At 39.1% G+C, this 22,751-nt stretch overlaps 1 long non-coding RNA gene across 1 annotated transcript; it reads left to right on the top strand.

Moving 5' to 3' along the window:
- Positions 1-378: 378 nt before the first annotated feature.
- On the top strand, positions 379-11,935 carry LOC128647982 (uncharacterized). Its single transcript, XR_008400474.1, has 2 exons — positions 379-472; positions 11,207-11,935. It is a non-coding gene; the product is annotated as an uncharacterized LOC128647982 (long non-coding RNA).
- Positions 11,936-22,751: the final 10,816 nt, after the last annotated feature.

The following is a 22,751-nucleotide window of genomic DNA, read 5'->3' as shown; positions in this document are numbered from 1 at the left end:
GACCATGTATGTGACTGTGTGCACGTATAGGTAAATGACCGTCTATGTGACTGTGCGCACCTATAGGTAAATGACCGTCTATGTGACTGTGTGCACGTATAGGTAAATGACCGTCTATGTGACTGTGTGCACGTATAGGTAAATGACCGTCTATGTGACTGTGTGCATCTATGGGTAAATGACTGTAGCTCTGCCTTTTTGTCAAGTGAGATTCGCCATAAGACAAATTAGTTCTTACTTTGCCTTATGATATCTTGTGCTGGAAAGTGCTAATTTCTATTAGAAATTAGCATTTTTGTTCAGACTTCTGGCCTTTGCAGATCTCCTAGGAAAAATGTAAAATCCAACAATGTCATTATTTTTTCAGATTCATGGATGCAAAACTTAGAAGGCTTGAGGTTGCTGTGCTTGGAAAGCAGAAGAATTGCCTAGCACAATGTATAATGCTCTTCGAAAAGTGAATAAATTATAGGTACAATGACAGTTCCTCTCTTAGTTTATTTAATTTGACTTTACGTGTTTTATGCTCAGTTTAAGCTCATCTAGTGTAATTAAGCATTTCAATGCATATAAATAGCGTCATGAGGTTGTCTCCGTTAAGTTTAGTAAAAAAAAATTCTAAAGTAAACACCAATTTTCGGGACAGTGTAAAAGCCGGAACGGAACAGGCCGGAACAGGCCTTTTATGAAGGAAATTGATTCAAAATATAATGGGATGTGTTTGAGACTCTTGAGAACAATTTTAGGAAAAAGAATCTTTGTGATATAATAATTAATTAAACCTTTAACTACCAAAATAGTGCCTGGAACCAAACATAACAACCCAGAACAGCACCTTCCCAGAAAACCAGATACACCAAATTCACAAGTCACCAATGACTAAATATAATAAGTGTAATTAGCCACAAACCATCCACAGAAACCACGTTCCAATACCCGTTCCGGCCTGTAAAACGCTTTTTCATGAAAAGTGTCGGAACGGCACCTTCCCATTAACATATACAGACCAAATTCACCAGCCACACATAACTAGATGTGATAAGTGTAATCAACCACAAACCATCCACATAAACCACATTATGATATCTGGTCCGGCCTTTAATACGCTTTTTTATAAAAAAAAGTGACGGAACGGCACCTTCCCAGCAACATATACAGACCAAATTCACCAGCCACACATAACTAGATGTGATAAGTGTAATCAACCACAAACCATCCACAGAAACCACGTTCCAATACCCATCCCGGCCTGTAAAACGCTTTGTCATGAAAAGTGACGGAACGGCACCTTCCAAGCAAACCAGATACACCAAATTCACCAGTCACACATGAATAAATGTAATAAGTGTAATCAGCCACAAACCATCCACAGAAACCACATTATGATATCTGTTCCGGCCTTTAATATGCTTTTTTATAAAAAGTGACGGAATGGCACCTTCCCAGCAACATATACAGACCAAATTCACCAGCCACACATAACTAGATGTGATAAGTGTAATCAGCCACAAACCATCCACAGAAACCACATTATGATATCTGTTCCGGCCTTTAATATGCTTTTTTATAAAAAGTGACGGAATGGCACCTTCCCAGCAACATATACAGACCAAATTCACCAGCCACACATAACTAGATGTTATAAGTGTAATCAACCACAAACCATCCACAGAAACCACGTTCCAATACCCGTTCCAGCCTGTAAAACGCTTTTTCATGAAAAGTGACGGAACGGCACCTTCCCAGCAAACCAGATACACCAAATTCACCAGTCACACATGAATAAATGTAATAAGAGTAATCAGCCACAAACCATCCACAGAAATCACATTATGATATCTGTTCCGGCCTTTAATACGTTTTTTATAAAAAGTGACGGAACAGCACCTTCCCAGCAACATATACAGACCAAATTCACCAGCCACACATAACTAGATGTGATAAGTGTAATCAACCACAAACCATCCACAGAAACCACGTTCCAATACCCATCCCGGCCTGTAAAATGCTTTTTCATGAAAAGTGACGGAACGGCACCTTCCCAGCAAACCAGATACACCAAATTCACCAGTCACACATGAATAAATGTAATAAGTGTAATCAGCCACAAACCATCCACAGAAACCACATTATGATATCTGTTCCGGCCTTTAATACGCTTTTTTATAAAAAGTGACGGAAAGGCACCTTCACAACAACATATAAAGACCAAATTCACCAGCCACACATAACTAGATGTGATAAGTGTAATCAACCACAAACCATCCACAGAAACCATGTTCCAATACCCGTCCCGGCCTGTAAAATGCTTTTTCATGAAAAGTGACGGCACGGCACCTTCCCGGCAAACCAGATACACCAAATTCACCAGTCACACATGAATAAATGTAATAAGTGTAATCAGCCATAAACCATCCACAGAAACCACATTATGATATTTGTTCCGGCCTTTAATACGCTTTTTTATAAAAATTGACGGTACGGCACCTTCACAGCAAAATATACAGACCAAGTTCACCAGCCACACATAACTAGATGTGATAAGTGTAATCAACCATTCCAATATCTATTCTGGCCGTTAATATGCTTTTTAAAGAAAAGTGATGGAACGGCACCTTCCCAGCAACATATACAGACCAAATTTGGTCTGTATATGTTGTTGATAAGGTGTCGTTCCGTCACTTTTCATGAAAAAGCATATTACCGGCCAGAATAGATATGGGAATGTGGTTTCTGTGGATGGTTTGTGGTTGATTATACTTATCACATCTAGTTATGTGTGGCTGGTGAATTTGGTCTGTATATTTTGCTGGGAAGGTGCCGTTCCATCACTTTTCATGAAAAAGTGTATTACAGGCCGTAACAGGTATTGGAACATAGTTTCTGTGGATGGTTTGTAGTTGATTACATTTATCACATCTAGTTATCTGTGACTGTTGAATTTGATGTATCTGGTTTGCTGGGAAGGTGCCGTTCTGTCACTTTTTATGAAAAATTGTTTTACAGTCCGGAACGGTTATTGGATCGTGGTTTCTGTGGATGGTTTGTGGTTGATTACACTTATCACATCTAGTTATGTGTGGCTGGTGAATTTGGTCTGTATATTGCTGGGAAGGTGCTGTTAAAACACTTTACATGAAAAAGTGTATTACAGGCCGGAACAGGTATTGGAACATGGTTTCTGTGGATGTTTTGTGGTTGAGTACACTTATCACATCTAGTTATGTGTGGCTGATGAATTTGGTCTGTATATGTTGCTGGGAAGGTGCTGTTCCATCAATTTTCATGAAAAGCGTATTACAGGCTGGAACAGATATCATAATGTGGTTTCTGTGGGTGGTTTGGGTCTCATTACACTTTATACATTTAGTCATGTGTGACTGGTGAATGTGATGTATCTGGTTTGCTGATAAGGTGCCGTTCCGTCAATTTTCATGAAAAAGCATTTTACAGGTCGGAATGGGTATTCGAACGGGGTTTCTGTGGTTGATTACACTTATTTTATCTAGTCATGTGTGACTGGTGAATGTGATGTATCTGTTGCTGGGAAGGTGCTGTTCCGCCACTTCTCATGAAAAAGCGTATTACAGGACGGAACAAGTATTGAAACATGGTTTCTGTGGATGGTTTGTGGTTGATTACACTTATGACATCTAGTTATATGTGGATAGTGAATTTGGTCTGTATATGTTGTTGATAAGGTGCCGTTCCGTCACTTTTCATGAAAAAGTGTATTACCGGCCAGAACAGGTATTGGAATGTGGTTTCTGTGGATGGTTTGTGGTTGATTACACTTATCACATCTAGTTATGTTTTGTTGTTGAATTTAGTCTTTACATGTTGCTGGGAAGGTGCCGTTCCATCACTTTTCATGAAAAAGTGTGTTACAGGCCGTAACGAGTTTTGGAACGTGATTTCTGTGGATGGTTTGTGGTTGATTAATCTTATCACATCTAGTTAAGTGGGGCTGGTAATTTTGGTCTGTATATGTTGCTGGGAAGGTGCCGTTCCATCACTTTTCATGAAATAGTCTGTTACAGGCCGTAACGGGTTTTGGAACATGGTTTCTATGGATGGTTTGTGGTTGATTACACTTATCACATATAGTTATGTGTGACTGGTGAATTTGATGTATCTGGTTTGCTGGTAAGGTGCCGTTCCGTCACTTTTCATGAAAAATCGTTTTACAGGCCGGAACGGGTATTGGAACGTGGTTTCTGTGGATCATTTGTGGTTGATTACACTTATCACATCTAGTTATGTGTGGCTGGTGAATTTGGACTGTATATGTTGCTGGGAAGGTGCCTTTCCATCACTTTTCATGAAAAAGTGTGTTACAGGCCGGAACGGGTATTGGAACGTGGTTTCTGTGGATCATTTGTGGTTGATTACACTTATCACATCTAGTTATGTGTGTCTAGTGAATTTGGACTGTATATGTTGCAGGGAAGGTGCCATTCCATCACTTTTCATGAAAAATCGTTTTACAGGCCGGAACGGGTATTGAAACATGGTTTCTGTGGATGGTTTGTCGTTGATTGCACTTATCACATTTAGTTATATGTGTATGGTTAATTTGGTCTGTATATGTTGTTGAGAATGTGCCGTTCCGTCACTTTTCATGAAAAAGCATTTTAAAAGCCGGAACCTTTATTGGAACGTGGTTTCTGTGGATGGTTTGTGGTTGATTACACTTATTTTATCTAGTTATGTGTGTCTGGTGAATTTGGTCTGTATATGTTGTTGGGAAGGTGCCGTTCCATTACTTTTAATGAAAAAGTGTATTACAGGCTGGAACAGATATCATAAAGAGGTTTCTGTGGATGCTTTGTGGCTGATTACACTCATTACATTTAGCAATGGGTGACTGGTGAATTTAATGTATCTAGTTTGCTGGTAAGGTGCCGTTCCGTAACTTTTCACGAAAAAGTGTATTACAGGCCGGAACCAGTATTGGAATGTGGTTTCTGTGGATGGTTTGTGGTTGATTACACTTATTTAATCTAGTTCTGTGTGGCTGGTGAATCTGGTCTGTAAATGTTGCTGGGAAGGTGCCGTTTCGTCACTTCTCATGAAAAAGCGTATTACAGGCCAGAACAGGTATTGAAACATGGTTTCTGTGGATGGTTTGTGGTTGATTACACTTATCACATTTAGTTATATGTGGATGGTGAATTTGGTCTGTATATGTTGTTGAGAAGGTGCCGTTCCGTCACTTTTTATGAAAAAGTGTTTTAAAGGCCAAAATAGGTATTGGAACGTGGTTTCTGTGGATGGTTTGTGGTTGATTACACTTATTTTATCTAGTTATGTGTGTCTGGTGAAGTTGGTCTGTATATGTTGTTGGGAAGGTGCTGTTCCATCACTTTTAATGAAAAAGTGTATTACTGGCCGGAAGAGATATCATAAAGAGGTTTCTGTGGATGCTTTGTGGCTGATTACACTCATTACATTTAGCAATGCGTGACTGGTAAATTTGATGTATCTGGTTTGCTGGGAAGGTATTGTTCCGTCACTTTTCATGAAAAAGAGTTTTACAGGCCGGAACGGGTATTGGAATGTGGTTTCTGTGGATGGTTTGTGGCTGATTACACTTATTACATTTAATCATGGGTGACTTGTGAATTTGGTGTATCTGGTTTTCTGGGAAGGTGCTGTTCCGGGCTGTTATTTTTGGTTCCAGGCACTATTTTGGTAGTTAAAGGGTTAATTAATTATTATATCACAAAGATTCTTGTTCCTAAAATTGTTCTCAAGAGTCTCTAACACATCCCATTATATTTTAAATCAATTTCCTTCATAAAAGGCCTGTTCCGTTCCGGCTTTTACACCGTTCCCCAGTTTTCATTTGGAAATCTGTTCTGTTTAATTTCACTACCTACTTGCATTTGTTGATTGTTAGGTCTGTCTCCTAAGTTGCTATCAGTATAAATCCAGTCACACATGAATAAATGTAATAAGTGTAATCAGCCACAAACCATCCACAGAAACCACATGATATCTGTTCCGGCCTTTAATACGCTTTTTTATAAAAAGTGACGGAATGGCACCTTCACAACAACATATAAAGACCAAATTCACCAGCCACACATAACTAGATGTGATAAGTGTAATCAACCACAAACCATCCACAGAAACCATGTTCCAATACCCGTCCCGGCCTGTAAAATGCTTTTTCATGAAAAGTGACGGCACGGCACCTTCCCGGCAAACCAGATACACCAAATTCACCAGTCACACATGAATAAATGTAATAAGTGTAATCAGCCATAAACCATCCACAGAAACCACATTATGATATATGTTCCGGCCTTTAATACGCTTTTTTATAAAAATTGACGGTACGGCACCTTCACAGCAAAATATACAGACCAAGTTCACCAGCCACACATAACTAGATGTGATAAGTGTAATCAGCCACAAACCATCCACAGAAACCACATTATGATATCTGTTCGGGCCTTTAATATGCTTTTTTATAAAAAGTGACGGAATGGCACCTTCCCAGCAACATATACAGACCAAATTCACCAGCCACACATAACTAGATGTTATAAGTGTAATCAACCACAAACCATCCACAGAAACCACGTTCCAATACCCGTTCCAGCCTGTAAAACGCTTTTTCATGAAAAGTGACGGAACGGCACCTTCCCAGCAAACCAGATACACCAAATTCACCAGTCACACATGAATAAATGTAATAAGAGTAATCAGCCACAAACCATCCACAGAAATCACATTATGATATCTGTTCCGGCCTTTAATACGTTTTTTATAAAAAGTGACGGAACAGCACCTTCCCAGCAACATATACAGACCAAATTCACCAGCCACACATAACTAGATGTGATAAGTGTAATCAACCACAAACCATCCACAGAAACCACGTTCCAATACCCATCCCGGCCTGTAAAATGCTTTTTCATGAAAAGTGACGGAACGGCACCTTCCCAGCAAACCAGATACACCAAATTCACCAGTCACACATGAATAAATGTAATAAGTGTAATCAGCCACAAACCATCCACAGAAACCACATGATATCTGTTCCGGCCTTTAATACGCTTTTTTATAAAAAGTGACGGAATGGCACCTTCACAACAACATATAAAGACCAAATTCACCAGCCACACATAACTAGATGTGATAAGTGTAATCAACCACAAACCATCCACAGAAACCATGTTCCAATACCCGTCCCGGCCTGTAAAATGCTTTTTCATGAAAAGTGACGGCACGGCACCTTCCCGGCAAACCAGATACACCAAATTCACCAGTCACACATGAATAAATGTAATAAGTGTAATCAGCCATAAACCATCCACAGAAACCACATTATGATATATGTTCCGGCCTTTAATACGCTTTTTTATAAAAATTGACGGTACGGCACCTTCACAGCAAAATATACAGACCAAGTTCACCAGCCACACATAACTAGATGTGATAAGTGTAATCAACCATTCCAATATCTATTCTGGCCGTTAATATGCTTTTTCAAGAAAAGTGATGGAACGGCACCTTCCCAGCAACATATACAGACCAAATTTGGTCTGTATATGTTGTTGATAAGGTGTTGTTCCGTCACTTTTCATGAAAAAGCATATTACCGGCCAGAATAGATATTGGAATGTGGTTTCTGTGGATGGTTTGTGGTTGATTACACTTATCACATCTAGTTATGTGTGGCTGGTGAATTTGGTCTGTATATTTTGCTGGGAAGGTGCCGTTCCATCACTTTTCATGAAAAAGTGTATTACAGGCCGTAACAGGTATTGGAACATAGTTTCTGTGGATGGTTTGTAGTTGATTACATTTATCACATCTAGTTATCTGTGACTGTTGAATTTGATGTATCTGGTTTGCTGGGAAGGTGCCGTTCTGTCACTTTTTATGAAAAATTGTTTTACAGTCCGGAACGGTTATTGGATCGTGGTTTCTGTGGATGGTTTGTGGTTGATTACACTTATCACATCTAGTTATGTGTGGCTGGTGAATTTGGTCTGTATATTGCTGGGAAGGTGCTGTTAAAACACTTTACATGAAAAAGTGTATTACAGGCCGGAACAGGTATTGGAACATGGTTTCTGTGGATGTTTTGTGGTTGAGTACACTTATCACATCTAGTTATGTGTGGCTGATGAATTTGGTCTGTATATGTTGCTGGGAAGGTGCTGTTCCATCAATTTTCATGAAAAGCGTATTACAGGCTGGAACAGATATCATAATGTGGTTTCTGTGGGTGGTTTGGGTCTCATTACACTTTATACATTTAGTCATGTGTGACTGGTGAATGTGATGTATCTGGTTTGCTGATAAGGTGCCGTTCCGTCAATTTTCATGAAAAAGCATTTTACAGGTCGGAATGGGTATTGGAACGGGGTTTCTGTGGTTGATTACACTTATTTTATCTAGTCATGTGTGACTGGTGAATGTGATGTATCTGTTGCTGGGAAGGTGCTGTTCCGCCACTGGTGAATTTGGACTGTATATGTTGCTGGGAAGGTGCCTTTCCATCACTTTTCATGAAAAAGTGTGTTACAGGCCGGAACGGGTATTGGAACGTGGTTTCTGTGGATCATTTGTGGTTGATTACACTTATCACATCTAGTTATGTGTGTCTGGTGAATTTGGACTGTATATGTTGCAGGGAAGGTGCCATTCCATCACTTTTCATGAAAAATCGTTTTACAGGCCGGAACGGGTATTGAAACATGGTTTCTGTGGATGGTTTGTCGTTGATTGCACTTATCACATTTAGTTATATGTGTATGGTTAATTTGGTCTGTATATGTTGTTGAGAATGTGCCGTTCCGTCACTTTTCATGAAAAAGCGTTTTAAAAGCCGGAACCTTTATTGGAACGTGGTTTCTGTGGATGGTTTGTGGTTGATTACACTTATTTTATCTAGTTATGTGTGTCTGGTGAATTTGGTCTGTATATGTTGTTGGGAAGGTGCCGTTCCATTACTTTTAATGAAAAAGTGTATTACAGGCTGGAACAGATATCATAAAGAGGTTTCTGTGGATGCTTTGTGGCTGATTACACTCATTACATTTAGCAATGGGTGACTGGTGAATTTAATGTATCTAGTTTGCTGGTAAGGTGCCGTTCCGTAACTTTTCACGAAAAAGTGTATTACAGGCCGGAACCAGTATTGGAATGTGGTTTCTGTGGATGGTTTGTGGTTGATTACACTTATTTAATCTAGTTCTGTGTGGCTGGTGAATCTGGTCTGTAAATGTTGCTGGGAAGGTGCCGTTTCGTCACTTCTCATGAAAAAGCGTATTACAGGCCAGAACAGGTATTGAAACATGGTTTCTGTGGATGGTTTGTGGTTGATTACACTTATCACATTTAGTTATATGTGGATGGTGAATTTGGTCTGTATATGTTGTTGAGAAGGTGCCGTTCCGTCACTTTTTATGAAAAAGTGTTTTAAAGGCCAAAATAGGTATTGGAACGTGGTTTCTGTGGATGGTTTGTGGTTGATTACACTTATTTTATCTAGTTATGTGTGTCTGGTGAAGTTGGTCTGTATATGTTGTTGGGAAGGTGCTGTTCCATCACTTTTAATGAAAAAGTGTATTACTGGCCGGAAGAGATATCATAAAGAGGTTTCTGTGGATGCTTTGTGGCTGATTACACTCATTACATTTAGCAATGCGTGACTGGTAAATTTGATGTATCTGGTTTGCTGGGAAGGTATTGTTCCGTCACTTTTCATGAAAAAGAGTTTTACAGGCCGGAACGGGTATTGGAATGTGGTTTCTGTGGATGGTTTGTGGCTGATTACACTTATTACATTTAATCATGGGTGACTTGTGAATTTGGTGTATCTGGTTTTCTGGGAAGGTGCTGTTCCGGGCTGTTATTTTTGGTTCCAGGCACTATTTTGGTAGTTAAAGGGTTAATTAATTATTATATCACAAAGATTCTTGTTCCTAAAATTGTTCTCAAGAGTCTCTAACACATCCCATTATATTTTAAATCAATTTCCTTCATAAAAGGCCTGTTCCGTTCCGGCTTTTACACCGTTCCCCAGTTTTCATTTGGAAATCTGTTCTGTTTAATTTCACTACCTACTTGCATTTGTTGATTGTTAGGTCTGTCTCCTAAGTATAAATCTTATTTAAATACAGTTTTGGTTAAAATTATTTTGCAAATAGATTGTCATGAGGGACAAGTAGATTGTGCTATCGCTTTAGTCCCTCGGACAAGTAGTTTTTTTTTTTTTAATTTCCACACCCCTGGTAGTGTTCTATAGAATACAGATTTAAAATGGCATACTCTCCTTACAGTACATTAATACTATATATAGGTATGAAATTGTACAACAGACATCTCTGTAGAGACTTTTTTTATAATCTGAGTTTGTATTACAGAGTGTACAAGATCCAGTGGCTCAACTTTGAATATTCATTCCTTCAAGCATGAATATTTACTATGTTATGGTTGCATGAGTTTTCACAGGGTGATGTATAAATCTCTGTTACATGCTTGTTTAAAACCATATGTATGGCAGGGGTTTTTGTCAAGCTCATGCCATATTAAAATTCCTGCATATCTAATTCTTATATATATATATATATATATATACATACATACACACACACACAGATAAATTATGCCTTTTTATGTGTGTGTGTGTATGTGTATATATATATATATATATATATATATATATATATATATATATATGTATATATATATAAATTTCTAAAACAGCACAGTATTAATCTGCAGTGAGCCAATAACTTGGGTTTACATATCCAATGATTATACTTTTCTATATAGATAGGTGTACTTTATGTGTCCATAAGTGAGTGTATTTATAATTGGTTGTATAACCAGTATATATCAGCAATATATGTTTTATATACTCTATCTTGTATAGACTCACATATATTAAAGCGCCAAGTATATCTACAACATGGTATTGGTAGTCTAATGTAATATATATACAGAAGTAACTGCATAGTCTAACATATCTACTTACAACTGAATTTGTGACTTTTACATGCCTGGGTATATACCTTTATAACTTCAGTACAATCAATTTATGTACAAATGCTGTTTATCTATATCAAGCTTATTACCTAGTTTCACAAATAAGGAATCTAGAGTTTGATTAGACCTGTTGATCCTGTTTTCCTCTGCAGTTATCTCTTATATTTGTTTTAACATATTTTTTATTATACAGAAAAGGTGTCTGATGCAAGTTTTTCCAGCTAAGAAGAATAGAGTACCGTGGAGAACAGGGAGAAGGAGAGGCCAAACATAGAGGATGAGAGAATTTGAACTATCAGCAGGAGTCTCTCTTATGATTGCTCCCAACATCTCTGGGCCCAAAGAGAGCAACAGAGAAGCCTAATATCCATGCAGGAGCAATCAGTAAAGGCTGGCAAAGACACCCAGCCCCTGTCTAGTAGTGACCCTCAAGAAAATCCCTCTCAGCCTCCGCAGGAGAATAGCTCCAGGGAGTCATGCTCTATTTGCTTAATGGAATATGAAATTAGAGACCTGCGGATGGGCACTCCCTATTCACCATGTATTTCATGCTACCTGCATAACAAGATGGATGCTAGAGAATGAGACTTGTCTGCTTTGCTTTAGAATAACTCCTCGGAACAATGACTTTGTCCCACATGAAGGCGTAGAAGGGAGAATTATATATTCTGGACCATCGTACACCCTCACACAGTATGGCAATATTTATATACTCATTTTATAGGTTGAACTTGATAGACTTCTGTCTTCTTTCAACCTCATCTACTATGTTAGGCATTGTAATGGGTTAGGTCATACCTGAGGACACAGATTGCTTAATGGAATATGACATTTGAGACCTGCGGATGTCCAGGTTTTTTGCTTTCTTTGGACCAACAGATTGAATGAAAATGAAATAAATAAACAGAGCATGACTTTAAAATCAGCGTTGCTTTTCATTTCTGAAATAAAATCTTATTTTCAACGCACTTGTTGGTTGGTTAAAAAGAAGTGACTATATTTACAAATACATAATATATTTTTGAGGGATAATTATACACTTATTTTACATTTATAATATCTATTTAAGAAATATAGCCAGTCCACCCACTCAGTACAAATAGTAAATGATAAATCCATTTTAAAAGGACATTAAGGGATATTAAAACAGTGCTCCTTTGGTAAAAACAAATATGTTAAATGAAAGTAAACATAACCTATTTTGTAAAAAACAAAACAAAAACAACTTACTTGTTTTCTTGCAAAATTATCAATTAGAATGCCTCACTGTAGCCCCTTGCCCTCAGACAAGTTTCATTCTGCCAATTCTGAGCATGAGCAAGTCTGACTCCCTGTTTATCTAGTCCACAGGTTTTCAAACCTGTCCTCAGGCCTCCCCCAACAGGCCATGTTTTCAGGAATACCTTGGCTGAGAGCAGGTAAAATAATCAGGTTTACTAATCAGCTGATTTGTTTCACCTGTGCTCCAGTTCAGATATCCTCAAGATGTGGCCTGTTAGAGAGGCATACGGACAGGTTTGAAAACCAGTGATCTAGTCTATTCACTTAATACTAAACCAACTATGGAAGTTTTATGACATCATGGTAGATAAGGGCTGTGACAGGAAGTAATGGACACTGCACAAATAAAGTTTAGAAAAATAAATGAAAGGTACAATTCATTTACATAGATAAATAATACATATTGCAATGATTTCTATTAAAGGGATAGTCTAGTCAAAAATAAACTTTTATGATTCAGATAGAGCATGCAATTTTGAGCAACTTTCTAATTTACTCCTATTATAATTTTTTTGTTCTTTTGGTATCTTTATTTGAAAAAGCAAGACTGTACGCATAGGAGCTGGTCATTTTTGGTTCAGAACCTAGGTAGCGCTGGCTGATTGGTGGCTACTTTTATTCACCAATCAGCAAGCGCTACCCAGGTGCTAAACCAAAAAAAGGCTGGCTTCTAAGCTTACATTCTTGCTTTTTTCAAATAAAGATACAAAGAGAATGGAACAAAATTGATAATAGGAGTAAATTAGAATGTTGCCTAAAATTGCATGCTCTATCTGAATCATAAAAGTTTATTTTTGACTAGACTATCCCTTTAAGTATAAGCCACTGCTTAGTGCTTTTTTATTGCAACAATGAAACAGACTGTTTAATATTCCTTTAACCAGGTCTTGCTTTTGTGTAAAATTGAGGCTAAAATGAAAATTCTACAACCTTCAATTGCTACAAATCAAATAGCTGGTTTAGGTCATTTGCACCATATTGATAGCCTAGGTTTACTGATTAGCTTTTTGGCCTCTCTAGGAAGCGTGGGACAAAGCATAATTTTTTTCGCAAAATCAAGAGACGGTTAATTCCCCTTTACATGTGTTCCAAATGACTTGTTATACCTACTGTAGAGTATAAAATGTGTAGGAAATTATTCCTTCATGTGCATTTTTGTATTTTCAATAGCTGTTTATGTTCATTTAAAACTATCACTTGTTGTTCTCAAGGACAAGTCCATAACAATGAGCTGAGCCTGCAAGTAAAATAGACCTACAAATCTCATGAGTCTCATAGTTTTATGGGGAACAGAGATTGTTTGCACCAGGGAAAGCAATAAGGTAACTATTAGTACTTAATAAAGAGAGGACAAAGGAAATGTGTAAAATAGATCACTTTTATTGACACTTACAGTATGCTAAATAAAGCAATAATTATACATTAGGCAATACTTAGCTTCGATTGTTAAAGGCGTGTTAGTTGCTAAAGATGGCATCCACTGGCAGGGAAGAAGATAAGTCATCACATTGTAAGATGTTCAGCCAAGTCTCATCTCAACAGAGACAGTCCAGTTTCAACACTGTGATACCCCAAAACAACACTGAAACAAACTTTCAGTCTGCATCTCTATCTGTCTGTATGGTGTCTGGGTTTTTTTAAATCTTTATTTAGCATACATTTTCGTTTATATAAAAAAAGAAAAATAAAGGGTAAGCGCAACAAATGCAAATCATGACATTTATACACGACATTACAAATATATTTTCACCAATATAAAAATTTTCACCAATAGTCGTCATTATCTAGAACAAACAAAAATTATACATCTTAACCCTTTATCTTAATAAGTAATCCGTCAAAATGTACATAGTCAAAAAACGAAAATGGATAATTTTCAATACATTAATACGCTCAAACATAAAGTAAACAAAACAAAACTACAACAAAACAGAAGAAAAGGAGGAAAACAAAAAAAACCTGTTTGTATTGTGTCAGAGAGACAGTTGTAGCTCGCCTGCAGGTCTTTGGCCCCCCTTCCACAGAATCACAAAACTATCTTTTTATTACAAGACTGTGAACAAAATATTACCAAGCAGTGACATTGCTACTTTCCTGCCAATTGTTCAAAAACATTAACACCTAGATTACGAGTTTTGCGTTAGAGGCTGTGCGGTGCCAACGAGCAGTTTATGCTCACCGCTCACTTACAGACAGCGCTGGTATTACGAGTTTTTACAAACCGGACAAGAAGTGAGCGTTGAGCAAAATTTTACTCATTACCGCACTCCAATATCAGCGCTGCTTACGTTAGCGGTGAGCTGGTGTAACGTGCTTGTGCACGATTTCCCCATAGGAATCAACGGGGAGAGCCGGTTGAAAAAGCACCTGCAAAAAAGCAGCGTAAAGCTCCTTAACGCAGCTCCATTGATTCCTATGGGGAAATACATTTTATGTCTACACCTAACACGAACCCAGAGTCTAAACACCCCTAATCTTACACTTATTAACCCCTAATCTGCCACTCTGATACCGACGCCACCTACATTATACTTATGAACCCCTAATCTGCTGCCCCAACATTGCCAAACCCTACATTATATTTATTAACCCTATTCTGCCGCCCCCAATGTCGTCGCCACCAAACTACACTTATTAACCAATTATCTGCCGCCCCAAACATCGCCGCCACTATAATAAACATATTAACCCCTAAACCACCGCACTCCTGTCTCGCAAACATTAGTTAAATATTATTAACCCCTAATCTGCCGGCCCTAACATCGCCGACACCCACCTACGTTTATTAACCCCTAATCTGGCGGCGATGTCCGGTTCGGCAGATTAGGGGTTAAAAAATGTATTTTACTGTTTGCGATGCGAGAGGGCCTCGGTTTAGGGGTTAATAGGTAGTTTATGGGTGTTAGTGTACTTTTTAGCACTTTAGTTAAGAGTTCTATGCTACGGGGTTGTAGTGTAAAACTCTTAACTACAGACTTTAAAATGCGGTACCAGTCTTGACATGAGAGGGTCTACCGCTCACTTTTTGGCAGACTCGTAATACCGGCGCAATGCAAGTCCCATTGAAAAAAGAGGATACGCAATTTACGTAAGTGGATTTGCAGTATTTCCAAGTCTGGCCAAAAAAGTGAGCAGTACACCTGTACCTGCAAGACTCGTAATGCCAGCGTTAAAAAGCAGCGTTAGGACTTCTTAACGCTGCTTTTTAAACCTAACGCACAACTCGTAATCTAGCCGTATATTAATTAGTCATAATAAAATTAGTTTCTCATAGTGCTATGCAATACTGAAAGCCTATATTGTTTATGTTGTGCATGGAGCAGGAATGTAAACCTGGTTATATTAATACACTTTTTACCTCTGGGATTACATTGTATCTAAGCATCTTCTGACAGCCTCCTGATCACATGATATTTCATTTATTATCTATTGACTTGCATTTAAGTCAATTAGTGCTGTGTTGTGCATATTGTTATCTATATGGCTGACATGAACTAGCACTACCCTGTTTTGAAAAGCTAATAAAAACACATGATCATGGGGCTGTCTTTAGTGACTTAGAAACAGACAGAAATTTAGAGATTTAAAGGTTATACAGTATATTAATATGTTAGTTGTGCAAAGCTGGAGAATGGGTAGTAAAGGCATTGTTATCTTTTTAAATAATAAAAATTGTTTGTGTAGTGTGCGATTGAGCATGGGAAATGTCATTACAAGGAGTAAAGCATTAGCATTTGAGAGGATTTCTGAGTGTGCACAAAACCACTATGCACAGTGTGAGACAGACTTGGCATTTCAGTTTGTACAGTGTGTACCAGAGTCAGACGGCAGATCACTTTCATTTGCAGAGTAGGTAGGACTTACTTAGTAAATGTTTCTTATTTATTTGTGCAATTTCAGATTGTAACTTCAGTGTGGTAGTTGTGTGGTGGGGCCAGGGGTCCATAAAGACACATTTTTTTTAGCAATATGCAGCAGTGTATTTATGATTATTTGACAATGCTGTAGAAATTCTATATTTAAAACCATGCAGAAATGTTTCCTCCTTAATACACAAATGGTAGGTGCCCTTTTGGCAGGAGGCATTTATCTAAGATTGTTCCATCTGCATAAAATGTTATACTCTCAGACTAAGATTGCTCAGTGTTTGAAATGAGACAAGTTAACTTAACACTGTTCAGTTTACACTACATCTTTACATCTTAATTTTGAAATACATACAAACAAGCCTAAATCCTGCATTTAACCAGATTTAATGGTATGAGACCTAGTACCACAGTTTTTTGGCTCCACCAAGACCATATATAGTACAGCATTTTTAAAATCCATAAGTATAGCTGATAGATGGGAAGATTTGTACACCAGATTTGAAGTGGTGCTCTTGGTTGGGGATAATGGGGGGGGGGGAACCCCAAACATATGTCAACCTTTCAAAAGTACTTTTCTCCATAGAAGTATTTTTGTTTGCACATTTACAAATATGATTCTTTAAAATTGTGATCTCTTAATTTCTGCTATTTTTTTTATCATGCATGTCACACACTGTTGATTTAGGGAATGGCAATGTGCAGACATTTTACCTCTTGTGGGTGTCTGTGATTATGTCTTTGTACTTTTGTTGGTGTCTATGAGTGTGTATGTATTTTTTTCTGTGGATCTCTCTGTGAGGGTTTGTGTGTCTGTCCTTGTGCATTTTCTGTGGATGTCTCTATGAGGGTGTGTGTGTATGTATGTCTTTGTGTGTTTTCTGTGGGTGTCTCTCTGTGTGTATGTCTTTGTGTGTTTTCTGTGGGTGTCTGTGAGTGTGTATGTCTTTGTGTGTTTTCTGAGGCTGTCTCTGTGGGTGTTTCCTTTGGTGTATGTGCAAGTTTGTGTTTGTGTGTCCATTGTCTCTTCCTTTTTAGGACATTTTGACCTTACTACTGATTATTCACATCTTTCTACAGACTTTGAGACTACTGAGACCTTTTTGGAAGTCACAAATCTACCTCTTAACCTTTAAATTATTGTTTAGGCAGTTCAGGGCCCTTCCTTTCAGTCACTGCACGCTGTTGACATATAGTTGGCATCTTCCTTGACAAAAAGATAATCAGAATTCCATATTTTGTCTTGTAAATCTCCTTTTTTGTCAAAACTGTAGTCTACCTTGTCAGGTCAATGTAAACAAGTGTTTGTGCGTCTGTGTGGATGTCAGATTGTTTGTGTGTTTCTTTGAGTGTCTATATGTGAATCCTTATGTGTGAGTGTGATTCAGTGTATAAGTGTGTATGTGTGTTTCTGTGTTACTACCTTTACAACAGTTCCAAGTTTGACTACACTTAAAGGGACATTAAACACTAAATACATGCTAGATAGAATGATGCATTCATAAAAAAAGATTAGTCCATGAGTAACATGTAGATGTATTTTTTAAAGTTTCATTAGTTGTTTAAAAAGTGACAAAATAAGTTTAAAGTTTTAGTGTCTATAAAACACTGGGAGCTGCCATGTTGTAACTTGTGTTACCTTCTCTGCTGTGGCCAATTAGGGACTGTTATAAATAGGTCACTAGAGTGTGCAGCCAATGGTTGTGCTGAATTTAACAGTGTTGTGCACTTCCATTTCTAACAGGAACTGAAAAGCTCACAATTTCGGAATGGAATAACAGGCAAAGAGGACAAAATAAATAATGAAAGTATATTGCAGAGTTGTTTTATTATATACAATTTATCATTTTATATTACCATCTCAAAGTGTTTAATGTCCCTTTAAGAATAAAGTGTCAAAAACTGCACATGTCAAAGGGGGGGGGCTGATCAATGGTTAAGTAATGGGCCCCAACATTTCTACTGGCAGCCCTGCTTACACTTCTCTGTCAAAATAATTATTTTCTGCATTAAAACTTGTTAAATATATTAGTATTGCCTTTCTACAAGATGTGTGTAATGACTGTGCTTAGAGGGGAAATGAAATGAGCATGTCATTGTCCATTAGCTATATAAGTGCTTGGGATAGGAGCAGAGATAGGACAGTAAAATGAAGCTTAGATCAAGCAGTAGAGGGGTTAAAAAGTTTAATGTTAGTGTTTTCTAGACAGAAGAAAAATGTGGCCCCTGCTCAAAAAAAGGCAGTGACAGTGGCCCCTGCCCACCAATAGGTAACCCGCTCCCCTATTAAAGTGGCCCCTGCTTGCCAGTAGGTGCCTAGGCACCTCAGGAAAGTGGCCCTTCCTCACCAATAGATATCTAGGTACCCTTAAGTACAGTGGCCCCTGCTGAACAATATGTGCCAAGGCACCCCAGGAAAGTGGCCCTTGCTCACCAGTAGGCTCAGGAAAGTGGCCCTTGCTCACCTATAGGTGCCCATGCCCCACAGAAAATGTCCCATGCTCACCAATAGGCTCCCAGATACCCCAGGAAAGTGGTCCCTACGCACCAGCAGTCACCTAGGAGTCTTCAAGGAAAGTGGCCCATGCTCGCCAATATGCAATTAAGCACTCTGGGAAAGTGGCAATAAGGGGCCACTTCACCAGTTAGCCTGGGCATCTATTGATTTACAGGGGCCACATTCCAAGGGTGCCTGGGCACCAATTAGAGAGGAGGGGCTACTTTCCTTGAAGGTTCATAGTCAGCTATTGGCAAGAAGGGGCTACTTTCCCAGAGTGCTTGTGTGTGTTTTGATGAGCAGGGGCCATTTTACCAGGGTGCCTTGGCTCCTATTGGCTAGCAAGGCCACTTTCCTGTGGCCCAAATACAGAGATGGCAAAGTGCTATGGCTCTGAAAGCTGAAAAAAACATACACAGATCATTTGAATTTCTGAAAACTATTTGCCTGACTACTAATTAGACAAAAGTTTTAGCCCAGGCAAATGGGTTTTAAAGCTGAAAAAAATACTAAAAATACTATTTACCTAGGCAAAAGCTATATATATATAGTCTAGCCCATCTAATTTGATGCTAACATGAAATGGGATAAGAAAGGTTTTGTTTTGTGGAGTAAGACTACTTTTACTTATATCCAAGCATAACATTTCTGTAACTATTTGATGCCAGCGTAGTGGCATCAAGCGTGAATTATGCACAGTAAACATGTGAAATATGAGCACCTGCTATAACAAATCCCAAATATAACACTGAACATGGATAGGTGACAACACTTTTCCAGATGTATTAATAGGCGCAGGACACTATACGGACTTGCACATTTTCACACCCTAGGTAACCACATTGTCTCTAAACCATGAAGAAGGGTCTTGGACACACACAAATCCACACCTTCTTGTGCTCCAAACATTCTCTATTCTGTTGCTGGACATCTACATACGGCCAGATTACGAGTTTTGTGTCATAAGCTGTGTGGTGCTAACGTGCAGTTTTTTCTCACTGCTCACTTACCTATTCTATTCTATTGGGTACTTGTAAAGCGCAAACTAATCACCCGTGAGGGTCTCAAGGCGCTATGGGAGGGGGGGAGAGTGTGGCTAAGGGAAGACAATTCAGTCGAAGAGCCAGGTTCTTGAGGTCCTTCCTGAAGTTTGTAAGGGAGGTGGATTGTCTGAGGTGCAGCGGGAGTTCCATGACCTTGCTGCCATATAGGAGAAGGGTTTTCCTCCAGCTGTTTTTTTCTTGATGCGGGGGATGACTGCGAGTGCTTGGTCAGCAGAGCAGAGTTGTCTGGAGGGGGTGTAGAAATTGACACGGTGGTTGATGTATTCAGGACCGATGTTGTGGAGGGCCTTGAATGCATGGGTTAGGAGCTTGAAGGTGATTCTCTTGTTGACGGGGAGCCAGTGTAGGTTCCTTAGGTGTTCGGTGATGTGGTTTTGGCGAGGGATGTCGAGGATGAGTCTGGCCGAGGTGTTCTGGATGCGTTGGAGTCGTTTCTGGAGCTTGATGGTGGACCCGGCGTAGAGTGCATTGCCGTAGTCCAGTCGACTACTGACAAGGGCGTGGGTGACAGATTTTCTAGTTTTGGTGGGGATCCACTTGAAGATTTTTCGCAGTAGGTGGAGTATGTGAAAACAAGTCAAAGAGACGGCGTTGACTTGGCGGTCCATGGAAAGTGATGAGTCGAGAATGACGCCTAGATTTCGTGCATGGTGTGTTGGAGTTGGAGGGTGTCCGAGGGCTGTGGGCCACCAGGAGTCATCCCATGCAGATTTGGTGGGTCCGAGGAGGAGGATTGCTGTAAGTCCTTCGTGGACGTTTTTCTTGGCGGTGGCGGGGTCTTGGGTGAGTGAGATGATTAACTGGGTGTTGTCGGCGTAGGAGACGATGTTGAGGTTGTGTTGTCGGACGATGGCGGCGAGGGGGGCCATGTAGATGTTGAAGAGGGTGGGGCTAATAGAAGAGCCTTTGGGTATGCCGCAGCTGATTGCTGTGGGATTGGAGAAGGGTGGGAGTCTGACTTTCTGGGTTCTGAGCTGAGGAAGGAGGTGATCCATTCCAAGGCCTTATTGCGGATGCCAGCATTGTGTAGGTGCGTGAGGAGGGTGCTGTGGGCTACAGTGTCGAATGCGGCTGAGAGGTCTAGAAGGATGAGGGATGAGGTACAGCGCTGGTATTACGAGTTTTTACAAACACGGCGTTAACAGGCAAGAAGTGAGCGTAGAGCAAAATTTTGCTCCACACTGCACTCCAATATGAGCGCTGCTTAAGTCAGCGGTGAGCTGGTCATACGTGCTCTTGCACGATTTCCCCATAGACAACAATGGGGAGAGCCGGCTGAGAAAAAGTCTAACACCTGCCAAAAAGCAGTGTAAATCTCAGTAACGCAACCCCATTGATTCCTATGGGGAAACTAATCTGCTGCCCCCGACATCGCCGACACCTACATTATAATTATTAACCCCTAATCTGCCGCTCCAGACACCGCCACCACCTACATTATACTTATGAACCCCTAATCTGCTGCCCCCAACATCGCCGACACCTACATTATATTTATTAATCCCTAATCTCCCTCCCCCAATGTTGCTGCAACCTACATACATTTATTAACCCCTAATCTGTCGCCCCCAACGTCGCCGCCACTATTCTAAATGTATTTACCCCTAAACCTAAGTCTAACCCTAACCCTAACACACCCTAACTTAAATATAATTAAAATAAATCTAAATAAAATAACTATCATTAACTAAATTATTCCTATTTAAAACTAAATACTTACCTATAAAATAAACCCTAAGCTAGCTACAATATAACTAATATTGGATGACGTCACTTAAAGAGATATTCATTCCGAAGAAGACGACGATTAAAGAGGATGCTCTGCGCCGGATGTCTTGAAGATGGAGCCGCTCCGCGTCGGAAGGATGAAGATAGAAGATGCCGTCTGGATGAAGACTTCTGCCCGTCTGGAGGACCACTTCTGCCCGTCTGGAGGAGCTGATTTCTTTGGGGCAATGCCCTGCAAAAGGCCCTTAGTTTAGGCTGGGGGGGGGGGCTTTTTTTATTTTGATAGGGCTCTTAGATTAGGTGTAATTAGTTTAAAGATCTTGTAATTTGTTTTTTGTTTTCTGTAATTTAGTGTTTTTTTTGTGATTTAGCTAATTTAATTTAATTTATTTAATTGTATTTAATGTAGGTAATTTATTTAATTGTAGTGTAGTGTTAGGTGTTAGTGTAAACTTATCTTAGGTTTTATTTTACAGGTAAATTTTTATTTATTTTAGCTAGATAGTTAGTAAATAGTTAATAACTATTTAGTAACTATTCTACCTAGTTAAAATAAATACAAACTTGCCTGTAAAATAAAAATAAAACCTAAACTAGCTACAATATAACTATTAGTTAAATTGTAGCTAGCGTAGGGTTTATTTTATAGGTAAGTATTTAGTTTTAAATAGGAATAATTTAGTTAATGATAGTAATTTTATTTAGATTTATTTAAATTATATTCCAGTTAGGGGGTGTTAGGGTTAGACTTAGGTTTAAAGGGTTAATAAATTTAGTATAGTGGCGGCGACGTTGGGGACGGCAGATTAGCGGTTAATAAATGTAGGTAGATGGTGGCGATGTTGGGGGCAGCAGATTAGGGGTTAATAAATATAATGTAGGTTGCGGCGATGTCCGGAGTTATGGGAGGCAGATTAGGGGTTAATAATATTTAACTAGTGTTTGAGAGGCAGGAGTGCGGCGGTCTAGGGATTAATATGTTTATTCTAGTGGCGACGATGTCTGGAGCGGCAGATTAGGGGTTAAAAAATGTATTATAGTGTTTGCGATGCGGGAGGGCCTCGGTTTAGGGGTTAATAGGTAGTTTATGGGTGTTAGTGTACTTTTTAGGACTTTAGTAATGAGTTTTATGCTACAGCTTTGTAGTGTAAAACTCATAACTACTGACTTTAGAATGCGTTACGAATCTTGACGAGATAGGGTGTACTGCTCACTTTTTGGCCTCCCAGGACAAACTCGTAATACCAGCGCTATGGAAGTCCCATAGAAAAAAGGGTTTACAAACTTTACGTAAGTCGGTTT

Source organism: Bombina bombina, chromosome 2 (assembly GCF_027579735.1).
Source record: "Bombina bombina isolate aBomBom1 chromosome 2, aBomBom1.pri, whole genome shotgun sequence".
Lineage (NCBI taxonomy): Eukaryota > Metazoa > Chordata > Amphibia > Anura > Bombinatoridae > Bombina > Bombina bombina.
This window is presented reverse-complemented; position numbering and strand designations above follow the sequence as displayed.